We start from the raw sequence: 20,971 nt of genomic DNA on the forward strand, positions 1-20,971 counted from the left end.
AAAATAGTAAATTAGTAATTTATATGGAGTAATTTGTACAGGCCACTAGAATATAGTATGTGCAGTTATTCAATAAATTTAATCTTTAATATTTTACACTTAAATCAGAAATTAATGTTTTTGGAAATGGGTATTGCTAACTATGTACTTTTACATCTATATGGTTACTCTTTAAGATAAAACTGATGAAGCTTCAAAATAAGAATGACAAGATATTTAACATGTCTTTTAGTGTGCAGGTTATCTAATTCCAATATTTTAAACATTGATTAAAAATTTTTGGTACAGTTGGCAGTTCAGTTAATCTTTGTGATGTCCTCCTTACATAATGTGCACATAGTCTTCCATTTTTCAGAGCTTTCACTGCTGTCATTTTCATGTGATATTTGGAACAATCACAAAAATAATGCAACAGTTAACACCCATTGGTAAGAACAGGAAGCTGAAATGTTGTTGCTTTGGTTTCTTACACATGTATTTGGAAGAAGTGAGACAGTGCTAAAGGAACATTAAAACTAGAAATTTTAGACCACCCTATCTGGGCTTTCATAGGTAGAATATAGGCAAAGCTCTCAAATGTATAGGGTGAGCCAAAGACCTTGATTCAAGTAATTATTCACCTTTTATAACAATAGCTTTATTCAGATTATTGAAATGATCTAATTCACATGGGTGGGTAACTGTTACCTTAAGAATAATCAAGTCAGAATGCTCATCTGGAAAATTTGGCATTACATTTGAATGCATGTTATTAGTTTTGTTGTTGTTGTTTTGTTTTAAAATCTTAGACATTTTTCTGTATTGAAATCAAATGCACTTAAAAATATTTTTTATTATTTATTGATGGAACTTTATTTATTTATTTGCTTATATGTGGTGCTGAGACTCGAACACAGTGCCTCACACATGGTAGGCAAGCGCTTTACCACTGAGCCACAACCCCAGCACCATGTTAGTAAGTTTTGAACAGTATAAGGCTTAATGGTACATTGCCTAGTCTGAATGTACTTAGCCAGATTAAGACTTAAGACTTGATGGACTAGTGAGAACCTTCTCTTTTGTGGATTACTTTAAGAGTAGTTTTGGAAGTAGGTTTTTTTTTTTTTTTTCCTGTGTGGCTGTGAAATTATTACAGGGAAGGCCATGAACTAAGGCTAACATGAACTTTATAGTGTTGCACTAAGACCAGAGGAAATTAGTACACATGGTGATATTTATGACAAATACAGAAAAATAGTTGTGTGCATATGCATAAATAGATCTTCTGTAGTTGTTTGCTGAGAGGATAGTTAAAAGGAAGGTTACCTCACCTCTCTTTTCTGGATAGAAGGTACTATTTTTACTTTTTATAAATGTTACTAAATATTTAAATAGTATTTAGAGCTCAAGGCTTTGCTCTGTCCTTGGGAGAGGACTGCTGGCGTCTTTGGGAGACCAGCATTTCTTTTAACTTCACCTAGGCATTAGTATTATATAGACCCAATCAAATCAAATACTGAGAGAATGCTTGCAGCAGGTAGGTGGTTTGTAGATGATAAGGGCACTAGTGGCAGCATTGTCAAACCTTTATCTTACCACTAATTTAGCCAATCAAATTTATAGTAGTGTTATGTTTATTGCCATTTCTACTGCTTTTTGTTTATTTTGTTGTTTTCTCCTTTATCAGATAGACACTGGATGAACCATGTAGCTAAAATTTGCACTTAAGAAAGAAAGATTGTCTGACTGACAGAATTTCAAACATATAACAACACATTTGTTGAAAAGGCTGTGGGGAAACGGATATCCTCATGCTTTGGTGGTTGGAATGCAAATTGTTGCCAATATTCTGGAGGCAAATTTGGTGATCATCATAAACTGCATATGCCTGTAATCTTTGATTCGTCTAGAAATCAATTCTGAACATGCCTCCAGTAACAGAAATGTGAGCAATTAGCATTGTTTAATTTGTAATGTATTATAAAGAACATAAATGCCCATATAGTTAGGTTACCTAAATGGTTGAATAAACTATGGTACAGCCATATAGTGGAATACTATGTAGATATTACTGAGTAATATCTGTGACCGGGTGTAGAGTGGTTTCCATGATATATTATTAAATGAAGAAAAAGTAAAAGAACATTTGTAGTGTTGTACTCTTTATATAAGAAAAATGAGATCTAAGAATACATGCTTAATAGTGGAAAAGAAGCCCGATAAGGATACACCAGAAACTAAACATACTGGTTACTAATGAGAGGTAAGAGAGAAAACAGGTGGAAAGAAGGGAATCAAATAAATTACACGTAGACAGTTAGAATTAGGTTTCTCAGTGTTGAAGAAAGAAACTACAAGTAAGAAAAAGGTAAATGCACTTGTGGTATTGAAATTGTATCGGAAGTAGAACATGGTTTTTAATATTTATACAGATATCTCTGTACATAAAGTAGGTTGACACCCAATTCGTGTCTTCATACATGTATTTTGGATAATGATGTCTGTCACATTCCACAGGTTTGCTGTGTTGTAAACCCATTTTTTAAAAATTAATACTTTTAAATTAGGGAGTGTGAAATTTTACTATCTTAAATTTCAATAATTTTGATTGGGATTGAGAACTAGTTGTAAAACTCATGTACTACTTCTATTTAGATCTCCTTTTTGCAGAAAAAAATTTTTTAACCTGTGACATTCATTAAAATGAAATGCAAAAATGATCTGAAGTTAGAATTTGGGTATTCAGTCTAAGGTGAGAGAACAAGATAGAAAGCTCAGGAACAGGGGTTGTATTCTTCCATAAAATGTTTTGATTGTGCCCATCTTTTCTTAAGAATGCATCCTTATGCATTCTCAGTGAAATGTGTGATGTTTCTCTCCTTTTGATAACTTTCTGTTGATCTCCCTGTGAAGGCTATAAGCCCTACAAGGGCTTGGGCAGCATCTATTCTGGTTTGTTTTTTTTTTGTCTGGTACCTAATGAAGACTTGGAACATGAGAGAGTCTTCTATCTTGAAATAGCTAAATGCATGAAAGGAATTTTCCACTGAAGGGCAAATTCCAGTGCATGAGTTTGAGTGGGGAGGTGTGTCATTCTGGCAGTTAGTGGATAGAGACTAGGGCCACTGCTGAACAATTTGTAACGAACAGCCTCCCACAACAAAGAATTATCTAGCTCAAAAGTCAGTAGCGCCGAAGTTGAGAAATCCTTGTTCAGCTGCCGGTGTTACTACTTTTATAAGATTAATATGCTTAATATAATGTGTTTGTGTGTGTGTGTGTTTATTAATTTCTTTAATTGGGGCTTGGACCCAGGGATGCTTTACTACTGAGTTATATTCTAAATACTTTTTAAATTTTAGGCAGGATGTGTCACTAATATGTCAAAACTGGTCTCGAATTTGGAATCCTCTTGCCTCAGCCTCCTGAGGCTCTGGAATTATAGCCATGTGCCTCTGTACCTGGCTCATAAACAGTATTTTCAATGGGAGGAAATTAGAAATTTTGACTTCTTGGTCTGTCTGTGATACTCTTAGCTAATGTCAAATAATATCTTCCCCAATCATATTATCGGTTGATACTAAAGATTCTTCATCTGCAGAGTTAGAAATTATTTTCTTTTTATCCTAAAATGCAGTGGCTATGAAGAAGATACCAGCAAATCTTGCATGAATTATTTCATCACAGTACTGAGTGCAAGGTCTAGTTTTTGCAAGATAATTCAAGATAGTTGTTTGACCTCAGAACACCATTAGATATATATACATGTAAATATACATTTAGGCATATATGTGTATATATACCTAAAAGTTAATGTGTTTGTTTCCTGTTACCATGCCAACTAAACCCTGATTTTTTTAAATTAATATTTAGTTTTAGGTGAACACAATATCTTTATTTTATCTTTATGTGGTGTTGAGGATTGAATCCAGTGCCTCGCGCATGCCAGGCGAGTGTGCTACCGCTTGAGCCACATCCCCAGCTCAAACCCTGAAATTTTTATGTAGGAAACAAAGTCGGGTGGAAACAAAGAAGAAATTGGATATTTCTATTTTAGAAATTGAAAGTTTTATATACTTACGTAAAACCCTTGTGAAAATTGGCGGTCCTGTTCATCTATGGAGACCTTGACCTTAAGACTTTTCTCCAAAAAAGTCATAATTTATATTTTAATTTTTAGGTTTAAATAAGTTTGGCTTAAAGAACTTGAGTTTGTGATGAGGAGAATGTTATTCTTTGACACTAATGGATCTCTTGGATGTATTCTGTGGGGGAGGGGCCGAGATTAATACAAAATGATATATCTGTAAAGTACCTTTTGAAGATTGCATAGGAAACAGAGTTTTTTTTTTTTTTTTTTGCCTCTATGGAATATTTTCTATGTCTGTAGCTCTGTATATAAGGTGACTTTTCATTGCATACCCTTTATTAAATTTTGAATTTTGAACTATGGTAATTTAAAAAGGACTTAGAGACTGCTTTTGCTAAAAAAAAAAAAATACTGATTCTTCACTTGTGTTTACAGATGTTTACCTGGTATCTCTGCCTGCATTTTGCATCTGTTCCCTTTGTTCCAAGCCAGTCATCTTGGATTTCAGGACCAACAGGTCTGATTGATGACATCTTTAGATGACTCTACCCCCTCAGGCACCAGCAATTTTTAAATTTCTGCTGATAAGGCCCTGCCTGACCATTCCTGAGATAGTGGTCAACCAGACCACAGTTTGCACACTTCTGATCCCCCTTGTGTACATAATCTAGGAGTTCATGTCAGTATCCCCATATGCAGAGCTGGAAATGCTGTGCCCCATGTCTTCTCAGTGTGGCCGTACTGATTAAAGCTTCTTTCTTGTTTTTTTTTGCTATTACTTTTTGCCTTTTGAGTGTGTGGCCAACCTACTTTATTGGGGTCACCAGAGATGGACCTTTGTTAACAGTAACATATTTACTCCAAATTTAACTTTCAGCAGTTTCTAATGTGTCCTAAAAATGTTTTTTTTAAATTTATTTATATAGCTTATGCACTAATATGTACATGTTTTATTACTTAAAATTATTTATGTTTCATGTAATATAGGAATCTAATTTTGTTTTTTCACATGTGGAGAGCCTACTCTAACTACACCATTTATTGAAATATCTTTTCTTGTGTTCCACTTATTTCAAATATAACTTGCATTAGATAGCAAATGTTCACTATATGTATGGGTTTTTCTAGGCTCTTTATTTTAGTTCATTTTTATACTCATGTATCCAGTGATAATGTCGTTGCTATCATGGTTACTATAGCTTTATGCAAAGTCTTAATATTGGGTAATGAATGTGTAACTTGTACCTTCATCTATAGCAGAAAACTTAGAACAGACCTTCCACTGAGAATAATTAGAATTGTTATATAAAATAGTTTTCCAAAGAGATATTTAAAACAACAGAAAGCTAGTACAGTAATAAAGACTTGAAGGAATGAGAGCTCCCAGGGTTGTACATGGGTCAGTTTGACATGAGTATTTTCCCCTGGAGGCATTTTTTCAGTTCATGAAAAAACAGCTGAGATGTTGCAAAGCTGAAAAAAGTTTTTGGCAGTCTACAGAGCTGGGATGGCAAAAAAGAGTTTTGGTCCATTACGTACTATACGTTTCCATTTGGGACCCTTGAAGACTATACCAGAGATCAGCAAATTATGGCCTATGGGTCAAATATAGTCCTCTAGGTGGTCCACAAGCTAATAATAGTTTTTTACATTTTTTCAAATGGTTGGGGGGGAAAAGAGATAATGAATTTCATGATACATGAAAATCATATGAAATTCAAGTGCTACTGTCCAAAAATAAAGTTTTACTTTAAGGAAGCCACAGCTGATTAGCATACTATCTGGGTCTCATGTTGCCACTACATGTATAGAGTTGAATTGTTGCTGCATAGATCACATATACTTTGAATTGTTGATTGCATACTGCAAATTACAGTGATGAAGTTTTAATTTTTCAAATTTTGAATGCCACATATATTGTCCTTGTGTCTTATTTCTTTTATTATCAGAGCATGCCTATCATGTTTAAAGGAGAGAAGTGGACTTCGAGTGGTAGTGTTTTTGAGGCACAGCAGAGTGGATTTTATTGTCATTAGATGGGAAAGCATTATATTTATTATACTAGAACAGTATAGGTGTGTAAAAGAAGAATAAATATGTTAATAATACTGTACTGAGTACAATGTTATCATTTCACAGGAATATAGAGGTCAGAAGGAATAGTTAATTAAAACAAAATATGAGCAGGATTTCTTTCTAAAAGTAAAAAAATGAAACTTAGACTGTAATTAAAATAAGTTTCTAAATGGCTCATTTGTTAGCCAAACAGGGGGAAAGAAAAACCATTTTAACAATTGTGAGGTAATGAAATTGTGTTTGAGTATGGCAACTAAAGATATGTATCCACAGAAAATAAGCTTGCTGAACACTCTCTTGCATGAGAGTAGTTACTTTAAAAGTTAAGGAAATTGAGAGCAATGTGAAGGGTCATTTTAAAAACAAAGCAATGGATTTCCAGTAGTGTTGTAGACTTTTGGTGAGTCAATAAATGCTACCAGTTCTGCTCAGTTGTTATTAATTCCAGCAGTCAATAATGAGTTTGAAACAATTGAAGACTTAGTTTTTATGAAATATCTATGAGAAATAACTACAAGGGAAAACATGAGAAATTGAGAAAATGCTAGTTCATTACAATCTGAACTGGAATCTTTTGAGATGTGTTGTAACAGATATCGGTAAGAATAAGTGTGAAGCAGACAAAGATGTCAGCTGGACAAATTTATGTATGTATGTATTTTTTTTATTAGCACTTAATGGTCATACATACTACATCTCACCAAACTCAGATATGCATGGAAATCGATTCCAATTCATTATTCCCACTTTTCCTTCCTTTTCTTCTCCCACCTGCCCTTCTCCTTCCTTTATTCTATTAGACATCCTTGTGCTTGTCTGTTAATTTGTATTTCATTGATTCCTTATGCAATCTATCCTTTTCCTCCCACTTTCCTTTATTTTACTCTAGTTTCTCTGTTTTAATTCGTATTTAGTCTTATATGCTTCCGCATATGAGAGAAAACATTTGACTTCTGAGTTTCTGAGTTTGGTTTATTTCATTTAGCATCATATTCTCCATTTTTATCCATTTGCCACCAAATGCCATAATTTCATTTTTATTTTTATTTTTTATTGGTTTTGCTGGTGATTGTACCCAGGGCCTTGTGCATGCTAGGCAAGCACTTTACCAACTGAGTTATATCCCCAGCCCAATTTCCTTCTTTTTAATGGGTGAGTAGGACTCCATTTATTTCTGTTTATCTGTCTATCTCACAGTTTCTTAATACATCAGTAGGATAAATTTATAAAGCTTGTTAAAATACAAGGTGTTTAAATCAGACGTGGTGGCACATGCCTGTAATCTCGGCAGTTTGGGAGGCTGAGACAGAGGATTGCAATTTTAAAGTCAGCCTCAGCAAATTAGGCCCTAAGCAACTCAGCGAGAACCCTGTATCTAATAAAATATTAAGGAAAAAAAAAAAGGGCTGGGGATGTGGCCTAGTGGTTAAGCACCCCAGGTTCAATCCCCTGTACCAAAAAAAGAGAAAAGAGTAAATAATAATAAGTGTTTAAAACCTGTGGTTATATGTTGTATAATTTGTTAGCAGATACTTTGCAGAAAATATTTAAATTGGTCATGTATTAATAAATTAATAGTGTTAACAATGAATTTGATTTATTCTTGTGGATTTACTGTTAAATTCTATTAATTTTTTAGATATGAGTGAATTACTCTTCTACACAATTGGATGACTTAGTGAAGTTTTATAAAAAATATTTATTTTTTAGTTGTAATTGGATACAATATCTTTATTTTGTTTATTTTTAAGTGGTGCTGAGGACTGAACCCAGGGCTCGCAGGTGCTAGGCGAGCGTTCTACCGCTGAGCCACACCCCAGGTCTTTACTGCAGTTTTCTTAGCTGAGGACCAAGATGAATTTTTTTCTGAATGATAAAATTGCTCTCAAACATTATATCAAATACATGAGCTTGCAAGTTATGCTTCATTGCAGGCTTTGTAGTATTCAGTAAGAATTCAACCTGAAATTGCGAGGATAAAGAAGTGCTTAACACTACGGTAATATCATTTATACACTATCTACTGTTATTTGAATCACAAATAATAGTGATCCACTTTAAACAGTTCAGATGCTGTCAGAGTTTACAATAAAAATCAAGGTCTTCATGCCTAAATAAATTGACTGGAGGAATCTATTCTCAAATGATAGATCCTGTAGCACTTTAAGACCTTAAGGTAAATAGAAGGGAAATTTCTATATTTCAGAATGCATTTAACTTTGTAACTGAGGCGCTTCAACCTATCTTTTAATTGAAAGTGATTATTTTACAATATAGTGGCATGGTAAAAGGTCAAGAAAACAGTGTAATAAATTTTATAAATACCTTTCAAAGATGAATATGCTTGTTATATACTGTTGATATTATTAGTTGACAGCATTTTTGCTTAAAATGGATATGTAAAATTTCATTATAGATAAACATGAATAGATTTACATCTATAGTCAATTTTTATGATAGGTAAAAATGGCTTTGAACTTCAGTAATGTGAAATGTTATCTCGCCTCCAAATTCCACTATTTTTAATTTGATATGTTGTAAAATATTTTATGCAGTTATCACAGTTTGAATAATACAATCAAATTTGTGAAAATTTGTTTTCTTTCTTGTTAAGTACATACATTGATAATAGTGTTGATTTTTTTTTCCCTCTTGTCTCACAAAGCCTAAAATAGTTAATATCTGGACCTTTTCAGAAAAAGTTTGCTGATCCTTGGTTTCCACCCTTGAAGTAAGGGAAAGCTGGGGGGAAAAATGTTTCCACAAAGTCTTGAAACCCAGCTTCAGATCAGCTCTTGTATACATTGAATTAAAATGGTTTTCTAGGGTTAGGGTTAGGGTTGTGGCTCAGTGGTAGAGCACTTGCCTAGAACTTGTGAGACGCAGGGTTCTATTCTCAGCACCATGTAAAAATAAATAAAATAAAGGTACTGTGTCCATCTACAATTAAAAAAAAAATAGTTTTTCAAAAAATGATCTTCTAGGGCTGGGGTTGTGGCTCAGCAGTAGAGCACTCACCTAGTAAGTGTGAGGCCCTGGGTTTGATCCTCAGCACCACATAAAAGTAAATAAAATAAAGGTATTGTATCCAACTACAACTAAAAAATGAATATTAAAAACAATGATCTTCTACAGCCTGAGTGCCTATCTGAAGAAAAAATGAAAATCTCTGGTGGAAAATAATATCATCCAGTGCCTCAAAATTTCTCTACAACTTTAACAAAAACAAACAGAAAGTTACCATGCATACTAGAAAACAAGATCAAAGTACTGACAATCGAGACAACAAACAATAAGAAAATGTCTTCAGGTTTCTTTTGGCCCTTTATATTTTCACATAAAAGTATATATTTTCAAAAACATGTAGAGAATAGGCTTGCAGTGGTATTCTGAAAGCACAGAAAGCACTAACTTTAAAAGAGAATATTGGAGAATTCAACTACATTAGTAAAATAACTTGTTAAAGATACCATATGCCTCAGGGGTAGATTGCTTGTCTGGCATGTGTGAGGCCATGGATTTGATTATTAGCACCACAAAAAACATAGAAACAAAAACACCCATAAAAGTGAAAACTTGAGCCATGGAGAGGAAGAATATAATGGCAATAAATTTGGCCAGATATTTGGATTCTAGAATATGTAAAACAACTTGCAGATCAATAAATAGAGCAAGGACAGCCCAGTCCTTGCTCTATTTATTGATCTGCAAGTTGTTGAAATGGGCACAAGATCTAAACAGGTGATTTACTAATGAGATAATTCAAATGTCCACTAAACTTGAAAAGTTGCACAGTCCCATTAGTAGTATTTATGAAACACAGATTTGAAACTGTATTGGGATATTATTAGTAGTTGTCAAATTAGTGTAAATTAAGTCTGAATGTATTAATTGGGTATGGTTCATTGGGAACTTTTATGCAACTTGTGTGAAAGATTGATAGTCACATAGGAAAATAGACTGTACTTATCTATCTAGTGAAGTTGATGATTTTAAAGACCTAGCAATTCCATTCCTGTTTATATACCTTAATAACCCAGTGTTTTCAAAAATTGTGGTCCCAGGATTCTTTTGTATCTTAATACTCTTAATTTGAAACACTATTGTTTGGCTTAATTCAGAAGAGTTAAATTCTATATCTGCTTTTACATTTAGTGTGTTGAAATATGTTCTTTGGTTGGAGTATATGAACAAAATCCAACTTCACAAAGGTACACCAGAAAAAATAAAAAGTATTTTAGTTAGCCTTGTTAGGATTATGAATGTTTTTGTTTGATTCTACACCCAAATTAAAAAGTGTGAGTTTTTACAAGATTTGATCCATGGTGGAACCTGCACCCCAATCACTAAACTTTTTCTCTCTTCATCATTATAATCTGTAAGAATGTCTGGAAATTTAAAAAGATCTTTTATCCTCATACAACTTTATAACATGATTAACATTTTATAACATGATTAAGATATGAAGGCTGGGGATGTGGCTCAGTGCTTGCCTGGCATGTGTAAGGTCCTGGGTTCAATCCCCAGCACTGCAAAAAAATTTTAAAAAGCTATCTTTGGAAAATATTGGTTCATTGAGTAATAATCCAGATATTCCAACTTTTCATAACATTTAAGCAAAAATTTGTATTTTTATATAATCTTCATTTAATCTTCAGTTTCATCAGAAAAGTCTTTAAGTATTGAGAAGCAGTCAAGCTTATATTGGCAGATATAGTTTTCAAATTTTGTTATTGGCCACACATACTCTTTGTTGATTTCCTTGAAGTGAGAGGTTGTTTTAGTCAGTATTGAAGAAATAGCAGATAATCTGAATAAGTATTACCTTTTGTTCTTCCTTGTTCAAATGGTAACTCAATTACAAAAGTGCTTGGAAATCCATTGTGCTTTGGTGTAACAGAATTGCTTTATACTTTCCCTTTTTTGTCATGCAAATAATAATGATACATGTATTCATGGATCAAGACTTAATTTTTACTGCTTTAGCAATGATGATCTTTTTTTTTAATTTTTAATTTTAAGTTTTATTTTTTGTGGTGCTGGGGATTGAACCCGGGGCCTCATGCATGCAAGGCAAGCACTCTACCAACTGAGCTATATCCCCAGCCCCTATTTTTAAAATTTGTTCTTTTGAGTTATACAAAACAGCAGAATGTATTTTGACATATACATACATGGAGTAACTTCCCATTGTTGCAGTTGTACGTGATGTGGAGTTACACTGTTAGTGTTTTCATACATGAACATAGGAAAGTTATGTTCAATTCATTCTATTGTTCTTTCCCATTTCCATCCTCCTTCCCTTCACCCTATTCCCCCTGTCCAATTCTGTGAACCTCCATTCCTCCCTCTCCCAGCCTCCACATATCACCAGTCAGCATCCACATATCAGAGAGTACATTTGGCCTTTCCTTTTTGGGATTGGCTTATTTCAATTAGCATGAAAGTCTCCAGTTCCACCAGTTTTCCGGAAAATGCCATAATTTCATTCTTCCTTAAGGCTGAGTAAAATTCCATTGTGTATAGGTACCACATTTTCTTAATCCATTCATCTGTTGAAGAGATCAAGGTTTGTTCCATAGCTTAGCTATTGTGAATTAAGTTGCTATGAATATTGATGTGGCCACATCACTATAGTGTGCTGATTTTAAGTCCTTTGGGTATATGTCAAAGAGTGGGATAGCTGGGTCTGATGGTGGTTCCAGCAATGATGATCTTAATGAGACATTAATTTTTTACTGCAGTCATAGGGCCATTTGGGAATGTAGTAACATCTAGTATAGCTTGATAGCACTTCCTTTGATTTGTAGAATGACAGCAACTGTTTTACCTTTGACAGCTTTGATAGAACCATGTGCAAATATGAACATGATAAAAGTGGTAAATATCTTATTTTGAAAATAGCTTTGGCCTCACAAACTCTTTTGAGGCTAGTTTTAGTGATCTCCTTTTAGGGATCTGTCAAAATCTTTTAAATGAAATTTTGGGATCCACATTTATTTATTATTAATTTAACTTTTGGTGGTGCCGGGGATTGAACCCATGACCTTAACATGCTAAGCAGGTGCTATGCCACTGGGCTCCATCCCCTATGTGGTCGATTGTTTGAGAACAACTCTAGAAAAGTGTTTGCCGGTGTGTGTCAGAATTCACGCATAAGATTGTATAGGTTGAAGCAGTTGGCTAGCCATCTGGGGAACTACCTTAATTCTTAGCAGTGTAAATTACAATGTGACTAAAAACTGAAATCGTGAAAGTGTTAGAAGATGCCATTAGGATTAGTTTTCACATTGGTCTTTTAGTGGAGAAGCCACTCTAAATGCTACAAAGAACTCTGGCCTTTCAGCCACACATTTTTGTGATTTGATAGAGATTACTTAGTAATATTCCTTTGTACAGGTGGATCACAGTTTTTGAACCAATTGCTTATTGAAAGACATCTTAGTGGTGTCTTAAGTTTTTGCAATTATGAAAAGGAAAACCTATGTACATTTTTATGCAGAATTTTGTCTGGATGTATTTTCTCATATTAACTCATTTTGTAAATAAAGAGCTCTTGATTGCTTGATTGTATTGTGAAATGGTGTTTCTCCCCCAGTGTGGATTGTCTTTTTCCTTGATAATACCGTCCAAAGCACTACATTTAAAATTTTATATGTAAAAATCAGTTTCTCTCAAGGTGATGGTTCTTTTGGTGTTTAAATCTAAGAAACTATTGTCCCAAGGCTGTGAAGACTTCTCTTTCCTTCTGAGAGTTCAGTAGTTTTAGCTCTTTATATCTGTGATCTTTTTTTTTTTTTTTTTTTTTTTTTGGTGGGGGGGAGTGGTACTGGGGATTGAATCCTTTACCAGTGAGCTACATCCCTTGTCCTTTTTATTTTGAGATGGGGTCTTGCTAAGTTTCTGAGACTGGCCTTCCATTTTGCAGTCCACCTGCCTCAGCCTCTCAGGTTACTCTTGATTTTGTGCCTGCCTCTCATTATTTCTTTCATTAATGTTTCCAAATCTTCCATTGTAGAGATCTTTTATTTATTTTGTTAAATTTATTTCTAAATATAGTTTTTTATAACTATTGCATACATTTGTTTTTCTTGATTTTTTTTTTCCCCTGTCCATTATTGGTGTGATAAAGTCGTATTTTTTTGGTATGTTGATTTCATATCATGAAAATTTTCTAAATTCATTTATGAGTTCTGACAGCTTTTTAATGGAGAGTTTGTTTTTATCTATCTGTAAAATTACATCATATGTCATATGGATAATTTGACCTCTTTGCAATTTAGATGCCCTCTATTTCTTTCTCTTACTGAAAATACTTCTGTAATTTATGAAATAAAGAGTGCTGAAAGTGGATATCCTTGTCTTGCTCCACATCTCAGAGAAAATGCTTTGAGCTTTTTCTCTTGTTAAGTATGGCATTGACTGTAGGCTTTTCATATATGCCTTTTAGTATTTTGACATATGTTCATTTCATACCTAATTTTTTGAAAGTTTTTGTCATGAAGAGATTTGGATCTTATGCTTTTTCTGCATCTGTTGAGGTGTTCATATGTAGTTTCTTTATTCTCTCGGTTTGGTGTATTATAGTTATTGCTTTGTGAATGTTAAACCATCCTTGTGTCCCTGGGATGCATTTTACTTGGAATATGAGCCTTTTTATGTACTGTTGGGTTTGAATTGCTGACATTTTGTTGAGAAGTTTTCTATCTATATTCATCAGAGATATTGGTCTGTAGTTTTTTCCCATATCTATTTTATTTATTTATTTTTGTGTGTCTTTGAATGGTTTTGTTATAAATATAATGCTGGTCTCATAAAAATAATTTGGCAGAATTCTTTCAATTTCAATTTTGGAAATAGTTAAAGAAGTGGGATTAGTTATTTAAAGTATTGTGGAATTCAGCTGTAAAGTTATCAGGTTCTGGGCTTTGGTGATCATTGTTGTTGATGGGAGACTTTTAACTACTGGTTCAATCTCATTATTATTCTGTTTAAATTTTATGTTTTAATATTTTACATAGATAGAATATATTTTATTTTTAATATTATTTAGTCTTGGCAGATTATATTTGTTCAGATATATCCATGTTTTCTAATTTTTTAATCATAATTATTTATGTCATTTCTTATGATCTTTCGTATTTCTGTGGTAACAGTTGTGAGATCTCTTTTTTTCACTTCTGATATTACTTGTTTGGGTCTTCTCTATCAATCTTCCTAAAAGCTTGTCTATATAAAAAACAACTCTTTGTTTCATTGTGTGTGTGTTTTGTTTTTCATGCTAGGGATTGAACTTAGGGTGATTCACTACTGAATCACATGCCCAACCCTCTTCTATTTTGAGACAGGGTCTCTTTAAGTTACTGAGTCTGACTTTAACCTTGTGATCCTCTTGCCTTGCCTCCTGAGTTGCTGGGATAATAGGCATGTGCCATTGCATCCAGCTGATCTTTTGCATTTTTAAAATTACAATTGTATTTTATTTATACTCTAATCTTGTACTTCTAACAAATTTTTTTTTTCATGTCCTTGAGGTGCATTGTTACATTGTTAATTTGAAATATATTTTCTGATATGTATTTATTGCTATAAACTTTACTATTAGTATAGCTTTTTAATGTATCTTATAGATTTTGATATGCTGCATTTTCATTGTCACTTATTTAAAAAATATTAAAGTTTGCTTTTAACTTTTTCAGTTACCCACTGGCCATTTAGGAGCATGTTATTCAATTCCCATGTCTTTGTTTGTTTTCTACTTTTCTAGTTTCTCATTGTGGTCAGAGAAAAATACATGATACGAATTATTCATTGAGAGTCAGTGTTTGGCCTAACATATGACCTGTCCTGGGGAATGTTCCCTGTGCAGATGAGAATGTACATCTCTTGCTGTTGGGTGGTATTTTCTACAAATACCTTTTAGGTGTTGTCACTCAATATTGTTCTTTTTCAGGCATTCCGTAGATTTTCTTTAAATTGAGATCTACTTCTGGAGAATTATTTTGTTGTGGATATCACACTGCCTTGATTTTTCATGTTTCTTGTGAGCCCATGTTGATATCTGCATGTCTAGAGCAATAGTCTCCTCTTTCAAGTTTAGAGTAGCTTCTGTAAGAGAAGACTTTTTCATATAGGGTTGGGTATATATAGGGTGTCGGTTGGGTAAGTCCTTTGGCGTTGGTATTAGATGAGCTCAGAAGCATAGTCCTTTGATGTCTTCATATGTGAGGGCCTCCGTGATCTAGACCCCAGCGGTTCATGAAGGTAGTTGTAAGAGTTTTTGGATGTGGGCTGTCAGAGGTGTGTGTTGTCAGGCCCTGGTGAGTCTGTCATCAGTGGCATTGTGGCAGATGTGGTCCTGGTGCTGGGAGGTGTGGAGGAGAATGTACTCAGGCTCTGCAGGGCAAGTACGTGTGATGTCATTGGTTGTGGCACCCACAACTATGATATCAGAGCCATGGGGGATACATAGGGTACCTTTCCCAGTCTCTTCGGTTGCATGTGAGAGATGCTTGGGCTTTTGGTGCAAGCAGCTATGGTTCTGGAACTGCAAGATGCCAGGGCTTTTGTCACCACCAGTCATGTGGTCCTCAGGTTTTGAAAGGTGGAGGAGACCTTTCCCATGTCCCTACAACACCAGGGCTTATGGTGTTGGCAGCCACAACATGTCTGGGGCTGTTCCCAGGTCTGTGGGAAAGCATGGGTGGCACTGCTGTTTGTGGTGCTGGAGCTACAAGATCATAGATCAGGTCTTTTGTAGGCCCCACAGGCGAGTGTGGGTGACATCAGGTCTCCTAGCATTGGCAGCTACTTTCCTGGAGCTGTGGGATCCTGATCGGACTTTCCCCAGGTTCCAAGGGAAAACCTCAGGTGATGAGGGAAAACACAGATGGCACTGTGTCTTGTGGCCCTGGTAGCTGCTGATGTGGAGGGGTCTGTTTTCTGCCTGTGAGGTACACATTAGTCCAAGGTATCTGGTGGCCCCAGGGAGCTGCCTTGAGATAAGGATGGCCACCAGCACTGGCTACTGTAGCTTGAGTTTTGGGGTTTAGTGACTTGCTCTGGTCCCAGTGGGATGTTGTCTGGTAGTTGGGCCTTGCCTGTGTGCTGCTGCGATGGGGTTGCTGGCGTTTTCTGCTTTTCCTCCCCAGCCAGAAGCTGTGGTGGAGGCTCTCAGTGGTTCCTTCCTTTCTCTGCTCCACCTGTGAAATTCCCTGGGTGGTTGAAGGTTCGTGTCATTTTCCTGCTCATATTCAGGGTTCTCCTGCAGTCTTCTCTGCTATGAATGTAGCCTTTCCTTTTTTGCCCTGATTCTTCTCATGATAGAGGCTGATACTGTCTTGGGTCTTATTTCCTTTTTATTCTTTTTCATTCTGTTTTAAATGACATTGTCCTCTTAATCTCATTTTAAGCATTCATTAACGGTGTATAGAAATAGCTGGCTTTTCTGTATAGACCTTGTATCTTGATGCTATTAGCATCTTAGCTGATTTCTTCAGATTTCTGTATATGAGATCATATTACCTATAAATGCAGCTTGTTTTCTCTTTTTCAGTCTTTTTCTTTCCTAATTTCTCTGACTAGAACCTTTAGTACAATGTTTAATGGAAGTTGATAGAACAGATATTGTCTTTTACCTGAAACCATGTGGGAAAACTTTCAGTTTTTAACCATTAAGTGTAATGTTTGTTATGGAATTTTTTTAGATGCCTTTTCTTAAGGTGAGGAATTTTACTTTGCATCCTAATTTGTTGAGCATAAAGGCATTTTACTTTGTCCAGAGTTTTATTCTGTATTTTTAAAAATATTTATTTTTTTTTAGGTGGACACAATATATCTTATTTTTATTTGGTGCTGAGGATCACACCCAGTGCCTCACGCATGCTAGGCAAGCACTGTAACTCTGAGCCACAATCCCAGCCCTTTTATTCTGTATTGATTGAGATGATAAACTTTTCCTTTGATCATGTTAATGTAGACTGTACATTGATTGAGTTTTGGTTGTAAATCAGACCTGCAGTCCTAGGATAAATCCAGGATAAAAAAAATCTAAATAGATGGAGTGAATTCCTTTTCATGGATCAGAATACTTAGTAATGTTAGGATGACAGTAGTCTCCGAGTTGATGTACAGATTCAGACAATTGCCATACAAATTCTACCTGGCTGTTTTGGTAAAAACTGACAACATTTCTCTTAAAAGAATCAAAATACAAGGGACTTAGAATAGAAAAATTCAGGGGACTTTCTGGCTTTGTTTTGTCAGGTGTTTTGAATTTTGGTAATGCATTGCTTGGCAGGGAATTAATGGAATGGGTCATGGCTAAACTGGCACAGACTCTTCCTGTTCTTATGATAGTATGATTTCCTGAACATTTTCTACATGCTCTTAGGATAATTTCATGAGGTTTTGAATGATAAACACATGTACACTTTGGCCACCCCTATATCCGAAAATCTGAAATGTCAGATACTCCGTGTTGGAAACCTTTTCAGTGTCAACAGTGGAAATTTCCTCACCTGACCTCATGTTGTGGATAGCATACAAAACAAAGGTGCAATGAAAATATTGTATAACTGTCTTTAGGACAGTCATGTTAGGTGTATATGAAGCAAATGAATTTTGTGTTTAGAGTTGTGTCTCATCATTCAAATATCTGATTATGCATATGCAAGTATTCCAAAATATGAAATAAATCCTTCATCTTTAAAACATCTTAGGTCCCAGATATTTCAGATAAGAGACAACCAACCTGTGTTTGTTTGTTTTTTAAAGTGTTTTGCTGAAGAGTTTGCTAAGCTCCTTTTGTGTCACTGTGAAAGTCCTACTCTTCATAATAGTTTTTTTATGTGTAATTTTTTTGTATAGATGTCTTTAAAGGTTGTGTTAGCTTTTTTCCTTATAAACATGGAACTTAGGGTAATCTGTTGGTACCTACATTTTACCATTTCTTGTGCAATATAGAATCCTTAGTTTGTGTTGATTTGTAGCTTAATCCATTTTTGTGTTAATTTTTTCTATATTTACATTGAGAATAATATAGTATAATCATTTTTGTTCTAATTCTTAAATATAATTTAGAAAATTCAAGAGGAAAAAGCAAAGGCCCCTTTTATCACTTGTATTTCTATCATTCCTTTGTTTCTTCTTCTTTCCTGATCTGCTGAGACTCGGTCTCTGTCATTTTCCTTTATGACTCACTAGCTTTTCTAACCATTGTTTTAGTTAATTGGCCTTATGACTGATTTTTAGTTTTCTCTCATCAGACATTTTGATGTTCCCTTGTATTTTGATATGAGGGTTTTGCTTTGTTTTGTTTCTTTTAAGATAAATGTCCTTTTCTTCCTAAAGGACATTTTTACTGGGAATAGAATTAAGTGTTGACTGTTCTTTCAGAACTTGAAAACTGTTGTGCTGCTTCATTCTGGCCCATGGTTTTAGGATCTGAAATCTGCTGTGATAGTTGCTTTTCACCTGTGGATATGGTTTCGTTTCTCTTCTCTCAAGGTGTTTTAGTTTAATCTGTAGTTTTTAAAGTGTGTGATATATTTCAGCATGGATATGTTTGCATGTATCTTCTTGGGGTTAATTTAACTCCTTGAGTCTGTCATTCAAGTTTTTTTTTTCTCTAAATTTGTGAAATTTTCACTCATTATTTCTTAAAATACTTATTCAGCTTCACCTTCTCTCTTTTCTTTTGATACTACAATAACAAGAGTACCACATCATGTTTGTTATGGTCCCATAATTCCTTTCATCTCTTTCTCCCTTTTTATATCTTTTCACTTTCCTATTTTGTAGTTTCTTGATTTCATTGTTCAACATATTTAGTGAACATTTTGTTTGTAAGTGTATTTTTCAGTTGTAAACTTTACATTTGTTCCTTTTTCATTTTCTTTGCTGAGATGTTACATTTTTCATTTATTTCAAAAGCATGTTCATAATTACTAGTTGATGATGTTTTATAATGTATGGCTTGAAATCTTTAGCAACTAACTCTGACATTTATGAATTTATCAGGATCACCTGTGTTGATTGTCTTTTCTCATTTTTTCGAGAGTTTTCTTGTTCTTGTATGGCAGATTTTCTTTTTTCAATTGAATCCTTTGTATTTTGAGTATTATTACAAAACTCTTCAGGATTTATCTGATGGGTTAAGTGGGTCCTTCCTGCCTTGTTACTCCCAAGAATGAATAGTAATTCTGTTTCCAGATAGGGCTCCATTGGCTCATGGTGGGAGGGAAACCTAGGGAACACCGGGTAGAAATGACAGTCTAGATTCTCCTCTGTACTTCTGCATCTGCTGCCTTCCTTTTTCACTTAACCGTCACTGGTACCAACGTGGAGGGTGGGCACATTTCACATGGGCAGTGGCTTAAGTTGTAATTTTCTGGTAGACTTCCCTTGCTGCCCTCTGCTGCATGGGGAGCAGGGGCACCTCTGTATCATGTATTGATTCCAGGCTGTCCACTGCCATTCTGTCTTACCATCATCCAGTGGATATACATGTCCATCTTGCCCATCTGTGGTATCACTCTGTCTGGGTGGGAAACAGATTTTAGATTCTCTAAAACGGCAATGAATTAGGGCTTGGGCTTTTTCTGTGGTGTTTGGCTTATCAAGGTTATCAAGGCTGGATTCACATTCCGTATTGCATTGGTTGATTATTGGTTAGCAGGTTTTTGTCTTCCTGCTTCTTTGACTAGAAACAGCAGGCCTTTTGGAGGCTATTATGTATGTGCAAGCCTGTTGGTGTTTGAGTTGTTAGCCTCTGCAACACCTCTTCTTGTATTTGTGAGTTAGAGAGGAAACTAGGGATTGCGTGCTCTTTTTCCTTGGGTACCTGAGTTCTCCATTCTTGCTCCCTTTAGTTGTCTTCTTGTGTTTGTCTTATCACCTCCAGGGTTTTTTAGCTGGTATTTAATGGAAGGAAAAGGGAAAATGTCTCTTATTTGGAAGGAGAAGTCTGCATTCATTTTTACTCCCTTGCTCCTGAGTAGAGAGTTGTTGGTGGACACACGTTCATTCTCTCCCCATGTGGGAGCTGTTGCACCATTTCCTATCCTCTCATGAGAAGGCAGGTGGCCACAATGTTGTTCCCATGTGCATGTTGTTATATGACTACTTTCAGGGTTTTAGCAGTCTGACTGTGATTTGCCCAGTGTGATTTTCTTTGTATTCATTCTGCCTGGGGTTTGGTAAACTTCTTGAAACTGTAAATTGACATTTTTTCATCAAATTTGCGAAAAATTCTACTGACTAGCCCTCCTACGTACCTACTTTCCTTTTTTCTGTTCGATTATCTTCTCTTCCCTAACTCTAATTTCATGCATGTTAGTGCATTTGATGTTGCCTCATAGATTCCTTAAGTTCTGTTAATTTCTTCTTCAGTATTGTTACTTTTAGTTCCTCAGAATAGATCATGCTGTTGATTTAATTTCAAGGTGAGTAACCATCTCTTCTGCCATATCCTGTTTCTTGTAAAGCTATTCACAGAAATTTTAATTTAAATTAATGTACTATTTACTTGTGGAATTCCTCTTAGGTTTTATTTTGTACCTCTTTGCTGCTCTGCTCCTGGTTGTGACCAGCTTCTTCTGTATGTTGTCCATGTTTCCAGTCGTTGCTTTGAAGTTGTTGCTCATCTTGCCATTTGTTGAGTACTTTCCCCCTAAACAGTGGGTCCTGTTCTCCTCAACTTGTCTGGAAGTTTTAAATCTTGACCATTGTTGATGAAAAGGTGCTGGATCCTGCTGTTTTGTTGTAGTCAGTGTCAGGCTTTGTTCTGAGAGGGTTATCAAGGCTGGATTCACTTCCGTATGATAT

At 35.0% G+C, this 20,971-nt stretch overlaps 1 protein-coding gene across 13 annotated transcripts in view; it reads left to right on the top strand.

The window, feature by feature from the left end:
- Kmt2c (lysine methyltransferase 2C) overlaps positions 1–20,971 on the top strand; it is a 255,597-nt gene that overhangs the window by 90,166 nt on the left and 144,460 nt on the right. The gene's annotated exons all lie outside the window — the stretch shown is intronic.

The sequence above is a fragment of the Marmota marmota genome, unplaced genomic scaffold (assembly GCF_001458135.2).
Source record: "Marmota marmota marmota unplaced genomic scaffold, marMar, whole genome shotgun sequence".
Classification (NCBI taxonomy): Eukaryota; Metazoa; Chordata; class Mammalia; order Rodentia; family Sciuridae; genus Marmota; species Marmota marmota.